Below are 11,692 nucleotides of genomic sequence, written 5' to 3'. Positions count from 1 at the left end.
TTGTTTTAAATCAACAGAACTAGACCAACACAAAACCAGTGTAACACGAGTGGAGTATCTGGTCCAGACTCTTTAGAATGCTTCAGTGATGAAAGAAAGAAAATGAGTGAGAATGATTATCAAGATCAAGTCAGCATGTGCGTGTGCTATATGTGATAGCAATTAATGTATTTATTTGTAAAAGCCAATAGCGCTTCAGTGTATAATCAACCAATGGGAAATTACTCTGATCATGTAATGATTCCAAATTTGTGTCATTGGTTTTGTGTGTTGTTGGATATCCTGCTAGGGGAGTCGCATGGGTGGAACTTTTCTGGAGTAGGTCTCACCTGTTTGTTTCCATCTCTGGGAAGATTGGCTCTCTGTCCTGCCCTGGGTGTGAAGTTAATCTCTCATCTTTCAAAGGATTTTATTTTTCTATCTTGCATCCAGACTTCTAATCACTATTTCGTCAAACAGGACAAGAACTGGACAGATCAAATATAATAGATGGCAGAAGTATAATCAGAGAAGGAGTAGGAGGAAAGAAAAAAGTGTTTAAACAAGATTCTCTGGTAAAAATGTCAGCAAGAAGAGGAGTATCTGGACACCAGGAATTAGTCACTTTGGTAACAGAACATCCATAGGAAATAATTTGTCAGCACAAACACTAAGGAGAAAGTAAAGCTCATATGCTTGGAGAAGCAATAATAAAATACAAACTACACCTAGCCTGAGAGATATTTTGTTTGTTTTTCCAAGATCTCCTAGATCTAATAACCAATTTTATAAATGTTAAAACAGTAAACGTAAAAAATGTTAAAACAGTAAAACTAAGTGATGTAATTTAACTGGGCTAAACATAATGTATAATCCCAATATAGTATAAACAGGAATGTAATAGGATTTTATTTATCCAATATATATGCCAATAAGTGGACAGTACAATACTCTATTGCATTTGCTGTTAGGTAAACTTATCATTCAGCAAGGAGATGGATCTCTTAAAAAAAAAAAAAAAGCAAGCACAGAACTTAATTGATAGTGAATGTTTAATTCATTTTTATAAAAATCAATAGTGTTCCTCAAGGGGATAAAGGTGAATTAATTCATTTATCCAGATCTTTAAAGCTGATGCACAGCAAACATAAGATGTCTAACAAAGGTTAAAGAGTGCTTGTCAAGAGGCCTACAAGTTAGTGACATCATCTTGATTTGTTTGATTTCTTAGCACCATTAAGATAATTTGTATTAAATTCTCACTGTATCACTTCAGAGCAGGAGGATCTTGATGTTATCATTCTATACATTATTCCACTGGGTGCAGGCTTGTACTTTTACTTGACGCCTGCTATTCAGTAATAGTCACAGCTCACGAACCAGCAAAATTCAAAAGGCAATGCTCTTGAGCACAGATTGGTCATGGTAGCATATGATAGTAGCCATTTTGATCTTGAAGATATTAAACACGGAGAGAAAAGCAGAGAAAAGAAAGAGGATACTGGGTAATAACAGTGTCGCAAAGTGCATGAGACACTTTACAGGTCTGTAATTAGATATTTCTCTAGCCTGCAGAGCTTACAATCTAAGTAGACACAAACATATGAGTCTTGTAAACACACAAGCAAGTGATGGAGGAGATATTTAACTTGAGTCCACAATTCTGGAATTATTTTCCCATTCCTGCCCTGGCTGTTTCCATCCCATGTTTTCTCTTCAACCCTTGCCCATTCACTGGCTGAGTTCCAAACCATAACACAAGAAAAATGGTTTAAACTGGTTTTAATGTATATAGAATTTAAATTTACAAAACCCCTTAACCTGCAACCTCATAGAAATGTAGGGTTTGAAGGGATCTTGAGAAGTCTACAAGTCCAGGTCCCTGTTCTGTTTCAGGACTACGTAAACCTAGACTACTGCTGACAGACATTTACCTAACCTGTTTTTTTAAAACCTCCAGTGATGGGGATTCCACAACCTCCTTTGGAAGCCTATTCCAGAATGTAACTACCCTTTTATTCCAGAGCTTAACTCCTGTTCCTGTGAGTAAATATACACTAGTAGCCATGAGATTACTCATGAGTATGTTTGCAGGATCAGAGCTCCAGACAGGAATTTTATATTAAACAACATTTAATGACTGAAATAGATTTTATTGAGGATTAAGAACTTTTCCATATAAGCAATTGCTATGGTTACCATAGGGATGTCATGAAGGAGGCTGTGTGCCTGCAGACAGTAGGGGAGGTAATTAATGAGACAAATTTTCTATTAAGATTGAACCCATCATAAAATGTTCAAACAATATTGAACAACAAACAGGTTTTTTAAAATTGTTTTGTTGATAATTTTGAACCGGGGGGGAGCAGGGGGACCTAAATTTGTTAAATAAATTTATTCCCTGCTAATGGTTCATCCAAGTTCTAGAGGTGAACATTGAAATTCAATGCTGGGCAGATACCAGAGAATAAGCACCCATAAAATTTATCAAGAAAAAAGTCGTGAAGTTTAGATAGTACAAATTCACAACTTTGGAAAAAGCTCTTTAAAAGGGCAGGAATTAAGGCAAAGATGCCCTGATCACTCTTAAAAGATCTTACATTTTTGAAGTATAAACAGATTACACTTCTCACACAGGATTAATGTAGTTATACTGTGTTAGATTTTGTGTGGTTTAGTGGTCAGAACCAGGATAGACTTCTATTCCTGTCTCCTCCACTGTGAACTTGGACAGTTCATTTAATATATGCAGCTCCATTGTTTAAAATGGGGAAAATATCTCCCTTTCCTGGGCATTGTATGGTGTAATAATGGTCAAACAAAGTAATTGTGCAATTTCTGCATAATTATTCTTACACAAGTATATTCAAAGTATTGGTCTCATTCTGAGCATTTGGCCTTGGGTTCCATTTGATATGCAGGTGTGATAGAAAGGTCTGCATGATTGTTACAGGGATTGATACTATTCTAGCAACTAGCTAGAAATTACAACATGAAAACATTTAATTGACTCAGCCTCACTGACAAAATAACAATCATATAAGGATCTGACACTTCTGTTTCTTAAGGATACAGGATCTGATTCAGCAAAGTACTTAAGCATGTTGTCATAAATATAAAGGGAATGGTAAACACTTTTAAAATCCCTCTTGGCCAGAGGAAAAACCCTTTCACCTGTAAAGGGTTAAGAAGCTAGGATAACCTCGCTGGCACCTGACCACAATGACCAATGAGGAGACAAGATACTTTCAAAGCTGAACTGGGGGAAAAACAAAGGGTCTGGGTCTGTCTGTGTGATGCTTTTGCCAGGGACAGAACAGGAATGGAGTCTTAGAATTTAGTAAGTAATCTAGCTAGATATGCATTATATTATGATTTCTTTAAATGGCTGAGAAAATAAGCTGTGCTGAATGGAATGGATATTCCTGTTTTTGTGTCTTTTTGTAACTTAAGGTTTTGCCTAGAGGGATTCTCTATGTTTTGAATCTAATTACCCTGTAAGGTATTTACCATCCTGATTTTACAGAGGTGATTCTTTTTTACTTTTTCTTCTATTACAATTCTTCTTTTAAGAAACTGAATGTTTTTTTCATTGTTCTTAAGATCCAAGAGTTTGGGTCTGTGGTCACCTATGCAAATTGGTGAGGATTTTTATCAAACCTTCCCCAGGAAGGGGGGGTGCAAGGTTTTGGTGAGGATTTTTGGGAGAAAGACGTTTCCAAACAGGCTCTTTCCTAATAAAATAATCCCGGTTAGACGTTGGGTGGTGGAAGCAAAAGTCCAAGGGCAAAAGGTAAAGTAGTTTGTCCCTTGGGGAAGTTTTAACCTGAGCTTGTAAAAGTAAGCTTAGGAGGTTTTCATGCAGGTCCCCACATCTGTACCCTAGAGTTCCTAGTGGGGAAGGAACCTTGACACATGTGCTTAGCTTTAAGCACACATACAGTTCGACTGCGCTTCAATGGGACTACTCACATACTTAAACATTTCCTAATGGTATGTCTACACTGCAATTGGGAGGTGTGATTGCAGCACATGTAGCCACACCTAAGCTAGCTTTGATAAAACTAGCTCACTAAAAATAGCAGTGAAGCTCCTGCAACCTGGTAGCTGCCCAAGTACAAACCCCTTTGGGAGCCTGGGTAGATATTCAGGCAGCTAGCCCATGCTGCTCCTTCTGATGAGCTATCTCAGTCAAAGCTCGGTCAGGCATGCCTACACGTGCTGTAATTGCACTCACCAGCTGCCATGAAGACGTACCCTAGGTGCCTTACTGAATCTTCACCACAGTGCTGATCTTTTGGATTTTATGACTAAATGCCATGCTTTGGATAGTTCAGCAATAAGGCAGTTGTTAATCATCTGTGATTCTATACTTTAGTATCTGTACATAAGTATGAATGTTACACAGATCAAAAGATTGTGATTTTTATATAAAGAAATCAGCAGCATGGGTAGATGAATTCCTTAAACACACAGTTTCTAATTTCCATTTCAGAAAACAATAATCTTATAATAAAACCAGCAGTTAGTGTTTAATCCTGTTGTTCTACTGGATTACATTTTTTAGAAATTAATTATATAGCAACATAGTTTAATAGCCTCTAAAACTAAAATGGTTTCCCAAAGTAACCTTCCAACATTGTTTCAGAGCAGAGGTGCTATACTGCCCTAGAGCTTTCTGTATAATTTCTTAGTGATCTTTACCTAGATACTTTAATCTTTAAACTTAACCCAACGTTGTTGTTTGGCAACAACTTGATTTTTCTCCATACTATGTACCACCAACAGAAATAAATCACCATCATAACACAAAGTCTGCAGTTAATCTAGGAATCTTTTGTCACTTTAATGTTTAGTTGCCCATATGAAGTTGATTATATATATTGAACCTCTATGCAATTAAACTCTCAACATTTAGATACTTTATTGTATATCCATCATACCATGTAGTAAAGCAAATACCATGAAGACAAAATGTTGTCAAAGGCAATTTAAAGTGCCTCTTACCTCGGATATGTGTTTGGATTTGACCCTTTGTCTTATAAATAGTGAATATATGTCAGAAACGAAACTTCTAACAAAAGAAAGATGTCAGATCATTGTAATAAACCATACATTGGATTTACATGTTTTGAATTCTCGAGAAAGAATTCAAACTCTGAATCCATTTCTGCAACACTGTAATGTAGCTAGGATGAGTGATATTAATCAAGGGGAAATGAGAGAGTTAAGAGGATATCTGTGGGTTCTGAGTGTAACAAATAGCCATCCAGATCTTCCATATGGATAGAAGAGCCTCCTAGAGCTCTGCTTTAGGAGTCTGCATTATATACAAAAGAAATTCACCAAACTATCTTACTATATCTCACCAGTTACATTCATGGGCCAATTTTCAAGACCCAGCAGGTTTGAAGCATAGAGTTACTATGATTACAAGATCTAATGTCCAATTGTCTTCTTGCATTATTAAGTGCCCAATACTCACACTCACTTGGGGGAATTGTGTATGGTATTAAAAAAAATAGGTACACAAATGCATACCTTACCTTTAGAAAATCAGACCCTCTGTGCATAGCCATAAAAAGAATACCCTTAAATTGAAAAGTCATTAACCCCTATAATTAAAAAAGAAACATGTTCACTTAAAGAGCATGGTTAGGTCACAAAGCTAAGCAGAATATGTTAATAGTAAGTTTTTGATCTTTTTTTGTCACCTGTATAGTAAAAATAAAGTTTCTTATCTACAGCACATGTTGCTGAGCTTTTGACCCATACAATTGGCCCAATATGGTTAGCTAAATGCTACCATCTGTCTTTTAAGAAACATTCCAGTTTTCTCTAGTCCCTTGATATACTGTCACTTTGCTCTTACATTTACGTTCACTAGTTTTAAAAAAAATATTATGACCATGTACAGTAATTAGTAACTTGTCCGTTCAGCTGACACATAGGCCAAAAAAACCCAAAACAATTAATTAGTATTAAAACCATGAGATGCCTATGTGTGCACAGACTAAACCAACGGTATATTAAATGTGATATTATATTAAACTTTTCTTTGCTGTGACTATCCTTCCTCCGCTGCATACCTTTTCTCCACCTCAGAGATTCAGGCAGTTCTGCCACCCCAATTGTCTTCCCTGTGGCTTTTAGATCAATATTGATCTAAGAGCTTTGTAGGAACCCACACTGACAACACTATAATCACCACCTTTTCTTTTTAATTTCCTTGAGCAAATGGAACTGTAGCGATTTAAAACTGCATGTGAGCGGCCTCATCATGACTAATGGGTCTCTTGGACATGCTGGTGTCTGTGGAAAAGCAACTTGGATCCTCATCCTAATGACCCTGACTGTTCTGTGATGTAGTGGTAATTATAGAGGTCAGTGAACGTCTTTGTGTCAGACTTGAGCAAATGTGATGGCCTAGTGTGGAAGGAAAGAAGGCATTTCAGTGATTCATAAAAAGGATATATGAATCAAACATACTTCAGGAAAGAAATACTGAGTAATAGTATAATTTTATATCTAGCCCTTACAGGATGTCCACTGTATTCAATACAATGCCCAGACATTCAAATAATCTAGAGGCAAGGAGATAATACAGGCTTATTTTGCTTGAAACTAGAGTTTGAGTTTACTTACCACGAGAGATGAGAAATGATTTTCCTGTCCTGCAAGAATCTGAGATTTTGACATTTCCCCCTTCTAACATAGGAAAGGTCAATCTTGTATTAGATGGGGAAAAGAGGTAAGGCTTGATAAGTCGTGTGCTTGTTGAGGAACAGAATTCCTTTTCAAAATTTCCTTGGATGCCCAGATACCATGATGATGGCCATGGTATAAGATAGACCCACATGTTGGCACCCTTCCACATTTTAGCACCATCTTCCTTCCTCTGGAGTTGATATTGTCAACATGTTTTCCAATGATAAGGTATTTTCAGGCCACCTTATTTTGCGAAATAAAGTTAAGGATTATAGTGTGGTCAGCCCTTTCTTGGGGGCACAAAGATGAGGAAGTTACAAGTTATCTCTCCACTTCAGCTTCTGTTCAGAGATTAGCCCCAGTTGTAGTTCTTACAATCCTTGTGAAAGCCATTAATTACTGTATGCTTCACCTTCTGCACCAACCAGCCACAAACCAGGAATGTGAGCATATGCAGCTCTCCCTTAACAAATGGGTCAGCAGGTGCACGTCCCTGGACACTTAAGAGCTGATCGAAGTATCAAGATAATCTAGGCAGATTTGTCTGACTAGACCTTCACGAAGCAAATTGCCTCCCATAAACTCCTAGTGTGATAATGCACTCTACACCACTACAAATGTAGATGGAACAAACTCTGGCAGAGTTTAGGTCTTTGTCCCACTAGAGTGGCTAGTCTACATAAATCTGAGCTAAGATGCTTAGGTCCATAGCTGAAGGGTTCTATCCCTTCCAGTTAGGGTAAGTGGTCCTTTAGCTCAAGTGATGCCACTGTTTCTAGCTAGGAGGCATAGTTGTTTATGGGAAGCAGTAGATGCTCACGCTTCTAATCCAAAAAAATATCCTGAATCCAAATTCTGCTGATGGCCCAAGCAGGGTCGGTTATACAAATTTATGGTTCAATACCACCATTTAGCCCTAGGTATATACAATAAAAGTAATTATGAATGTATGTCTCTATTTGTAGCTGTCAAAAACAACTTCTTTAAAGAAGCAACTACTATGCAGTTAGCACCCTGGTAATTGCAAGGAGGAGAACGTGCATTCTAGACACTTTCTTTATTAGGATTTCATTATAAAATATTCCATACTCGATTGTGCCATGCAAAGAGTTTGCCTCTCAGTTATTCTTCATTCTTAATGTCCATATCCATAAAATATATCATAAAGATCTTAAGTAGAAGGGGGCAAGAGAGAGTTTCTCGTAAGATAACTGTATTTGGAATAATAAGTTTTATGAGGTTGTCACTGGTATTTTGCAACCTGTGCCACGTGTAAGGAAAATATGAAGACTATGCATCATTTTGTACAGAGTTGCTGTCAAAATAAAAAATCAGCTATCTGTGCTCCCAATAGAATCCCTTGTATTGGACAGAAAATGAGTTAGAAACGTTTAATTCTTGAAAAAAGATGCTGGATTGTACTTCACTTGGGTTTGTGACACTGGTAGACCAGGTGCCAGCTCACACAAAGGTCCCCAGGGCTTACACAGAGTATTCCTCATTGTTTACTAATTTCACGGCTGCTTATTTAATGTGCATAATTAGTAACCAAATAGGCTCTTTGTTAAAAAATGTGGTTATGCCCTTTTAAAATGGTACATTCTGGTTCACATAAAAGTGGATGGTTGTGTGCTAAAGATAAACTGTTTTCATTAAAATCTTTTTATATGAAAATACACAGTAAAAATGTTCGCACATTTATTACCACAGTGAGGAAAAGGTTCAGGCAACACTTGCATGTTTGAGTATTAAAAAGACTGGGCCTGACTTTGGTCTCACTTTATCTGATGTAAGTTAGAAGTAGCTACACTGGTCAACAGCATTTTTGCCATTGTAAAACAGGTGTAATTATCACCTTTAGGTATACATTTTCAGGTTCTAACTAGTAATCAAAAGTGTTTTTATTGTTAGATATCCAAGAAAGGTAAGTTAATGTTAGTATGAGTACCTTAATTTTTTTCATTTCCTTGCTTTTATATATTTAACTACATACCCCTTAATGTTGCATTAAGGGTAACTTTTGGCATTTAATTAGTAACTTTCCTCATCCCATGGGAACTATAACCTACTTTTGTTTCTTTCATCTGATAATGTCTGACTTGATTCCCTCCCCCAAAGAAATATTTTACTAGCCCCCAAAAAGGAATTAATCTTATCACAGACATATATGTTTAGCAGTGTTTCATAGAGGCTGTAAGGTATTTTTTTTCAGCAAAAACAATTTGGCTTGCAATGTCAAAAGTTCCTCTTCCCCCCCCCCATGCTGTAGAATTCTAATTTGTCTAGACTGTAGTAAACTCCATTAGGGAAGTCATGCAATTTCTAAGGTGGTAAGCAGACTGCCATGTCTCATTTAGTTCATGCCTTGTTAGGTGCCCACTGAATAGCTGTACATGTGTAGCTGTTCCCGTGATTTTCAAAAATGGTGAAACAAAGCTGGGATAGGAATGGTATATATAGTTTCTCTGTAATGCTCAAAGTTTGGGATTCACCTCAGCACATGAAGTAATTTACTATGCCAGCAAAAGTCATCAACAAGGACTGTCCATAGCCAACAAGCATTACACTATGAAAGGGTATAGACTGCTCAGTGCTTTTAAGCTATTCATGCATTGTTTCTCAGATTCACATTTGATTATTTATTTCACCTACCTTAGCTATCATCTTTTATATGTAGCAGTATGGTACATGTAAATTGAAAGTTAAAGTTTATTGTTTCAAATACTTCAAATCTTTGATAAAGTAACATGTACCTAATAAAATCAAATATGTCAGTCAAAAGCAACCTCATTCTACTTTGGACTCATGGTAAGTAGAATGATCAGTATCACGTTACAGATATGCACATTATATTCTTTACTATAGATCAGTACCCTTGAAGTGCATTGGTTCTTAGAGGCCAGTGAAGCTTTCCCCAGCAGGCCCCAGCATTTGAGCACTACATGGTAGGGAATTGGGGTATTGAGAAAGTTGTTGTCTGTGAAAGAAGAATTTTTCTCTTAAGGTGACCAACAGAATGCACTAGTTGGAGAACCACAGTTTTAGTGCTGCTTTTATGATTACCTAGAGTGGTTTGGTCTAACGTCACCCCACACTACACCAGCTGTTCATAGTACTGAAGGACTGTACCATCCCATGATATCTGGAGTTTTTTCTTAGCTTCACAGTATTTCAGGGGGGAGGCACACACTTGTCTTACTCATGGTTGCTGAATGCCAACCCTAGTAACAGCATTCTCCAAGAACACTCAGGGAACCAATTAGAATGCACTCAGCATTCTCAAATCTTTCTGACCTTCAATTAAATTATCATCAGGACCTCCTAGATGGCTTTAACCCTAACTGAAAGCAGGGCTCCATCCAGCTTCACACCACTCTGTCACTGTAACTTTTCATTCCGACATTATCAGATAAAACTCACTTGTCAGTCTGAGATGCCATTTGCTGCTGCTGCCGCCATCACTGTTTCTTCAGCTCTTGAAGTTCTCCACTCCTGCTGTAGAGCTCCCTTCTCTGCTCAAGCAAATAGGAACTCATTCTAACAGCATGGGAGGACGACTCAAACTTGAACAGAAGGTTTTTAGGCCTTTGAGGTTTCTTCTTTGCAAAGAAAGCAGCAAATTCTCTCCCAGAGCTGGCATAATTAAGCTGGGCTGATGGTTCTGAAGCGGTCCGAGTGTTCTTCATATCCAAGTATTCTGTCAGCAACATCTGCAAGACATCCTGGATCTTCACCCACACATCCGCCATGTCATACCATTTGACATCACCATCATACAGCCTGGATGGAAAGGCCACGGTCTGCTGAAGATGTCCCAGCACCACAGAGTGAGCAGCCACTACAGCATCGAATTTGTCAAAGAGAAGTTCAAGCAGTTCCAGAAGTAACCTGGGCTGGTTTTCCTAGGAAAGGCGCTCTCCTTTCTGGTAGCCACTGTCCGCCACTTGTGTTGTGGACCTCTTGACAATCTGCTTGAGCTCCTGTTCCAGATGATCCTTGATAGCCTTCACGGTCTCCGGGATTTTTTTCAGTTTGGCCAGCCCTTTGATGAGGATCCCCAGAAGACAGTACTGTTCTCCTCTGGATCCAGCTCCATATCTTCTTTAATCTCCAGCACACTCACTTCTCGCACTGAGTAATGGATGGAAGATGACAGTAATATTTCTTGCGCCTGGTTTGCAGACAAACTTTGATCCACCACATGTCATGTCTAGTTGGCAGCCAGTATCTAGCGGAGTGCCCCAAGGGTCGGTCCTGGGGCCGGTTTTGTTCAATATCTTCATTAATGATCTGGAGGATGGTGTGGATTGCACCCTCAGCAAGTTTGCGGATGACACTAAACTGGGAGGAGTGGTAGATATGCTGGAGGGTAGGGATAGGATACAGAGGGACCTAGACAAATTGGAGGACTGGGCCAAAAGAAATCTGATGAGGTTCAACAAGGAAGAATCCAATGAACCACTACAGACTAGGGACCAAATGGCTAGGCAGCAGTTCTGCAGAAAAGGACCTAGGGGTGACAGTGGACGAGAAGCTGGATATGAGTCAACAGTGTGCCCTTGTTGCCAAGAAGTCCAATGGCAGTTTGGGATGTATAAGTAGGGGCATTGCCAGCAGATTGAGGGACGTGATCATTCCCCTCCATTCGACATTGGTGAGGCCTCATCTGGAGTACTGTGTCCAGTTTTGGGCCCCACACTACAAGAAGGATGTGGAAAAATTGGAGAGAGTCCAGCGAAGGGCAACAAAAATGATTAGCGGTCTGGAACGCATGAATTATGAAGAGAGGCTGAGGGAACTGGGATTGTTTAGTCTACAGAAGAGAAGAATGAGGGGGGATTTGATAGCTGTTTTTAACTACCTGAAAGGTGGATCCAAAGAGGATGGATCTAGACTATTCTCAGTGATAGCAGATGACAGGACAAGGAGTAATGGTCTCAAGTTGCAGTGGGGGAGGTTTAGGTTGGATATTAGGAAAAACTTTTTCACTAGAAGGGTGGTGAAA

Source organism: Lepidochelys kempii, chromosome 1 (genome assembly GCF_965140285.1).
Source record: "Lepidochelys kempii isolate rLepKem1 chromosome 1, rLepKem1.hap1, whole genome shotgun sequence".
Taxonomy (NCBI): Eukaryota; Metazoa; Chordata; order Testudines; family Cheloniidae; genus Lepidochelys; species Lepidochelys kempii.
The sequence above is the reverse complement of the archived record's forward strand: the minus strand, read 5'-3'. Positions refer to the sequence as shown.